General features: G+C 44.9%; 1 non-coding gene across 1 annotated transcript; it reads left to right on the forward strand.

Moving 5' to 3' along the window:
• The first annotated feature begins 256 nt into the window (after window positions 1–256).
• Window positions 257–375, forward strand: LOC145402516 (5S ribosomal RNA). The gene has a single exon (XR_013897810.1). It is a non-coding gene; the product is annotated as a 5S ribosomal RNA (ribosomal RNA).
• The last annotated feature ends 495 nt before the right edge of the window (window positions 376–870 follow it).

An 870-nucleotide genomic window follows, 5' to 3' on the forward strand; every position in this document is an offset into this window, starting at 1 on the left:
AACCTGTGTATAAAGTCAACAACTGTGCAGGGGGAAAGAAGGCACAGAGGCAGCTTAGCACACTTAATCTCTTGGAAGCAGATTTTACAAGAGAGGTAAGATGTTCTTTCCAAGATAAGTCCCAAGAGAATGAAACCCCAAGTATATTCAAAGATGATGCAGGATTGAGCTGGGTATTGTTAAAAATTAGGGGGTACTCTTGTGGAAGAGATTGTCGGGTTCATAGATGAAAGAACTGAGTTTATATTATTATTATGCCAACGGCCATACCACGTTGAGTACACCGCTTCCCGTCCGATCAGCGAAGTTAAGCAACGTTGGGTCTGGTTAGTACTTGGATGGGTGACCGCCTGGGAACACCAGATGCTGTTGGCATAACGTTCTCCCTACGTGTCAAGTGGGGTTGGTGGAGGATTAGTGCCCCTCCCTGTAAAACAATTAACTCTGAGCCTTGGCCACCCCGTTTGGGATACATGGCGTCTGGCAATGAATGAATGAATGAAAAACAACAAAATGATTTTTACCCCAATCGGAGATATGAGCCATGTCAGGCATTTGGTGTGCCTTACCCTCATCCCTTGTTTGTTGAAGTAACTGCTGAGATGGGCGCTCCAGGAAGCGAATGGAAAGGTGAAGAGTGGAGTCACCGGCATATGAGTCGTTAGATGTACTGCTTAGAAGGTCATTGATGAATGAAAGGAAGAGAGTTAGTGGTAAAACATAGCCCTGATAGCTCTGGAGAAGAACGGTGGCCATCCACAACGGCAGCTATAGAATCACAAGAATGGAAGCTAGAGATGAAGGCACAGATAGGATAGAAACAGTAAGAGGGCAGTTTGAATATTTAAGATTTATGCCAGACTCGATCGA

This window comes from Coenobita brevimanus, chromosome 57 (genome assembly GCF_032717465.1).
Source record: "Coenobita brevimanus isolate Jiangsu-jjx chromosome 57, ASM3271746v2, whole genome shotgun sequence".
Classification (NCBI taxonomy): domain Eukaryota; kingdom Metazoa; phylum Arthropoda; class Malacostraca; order Decapoda; family Coenobitidae; genus Coenobita; species Coenobita brevimanus.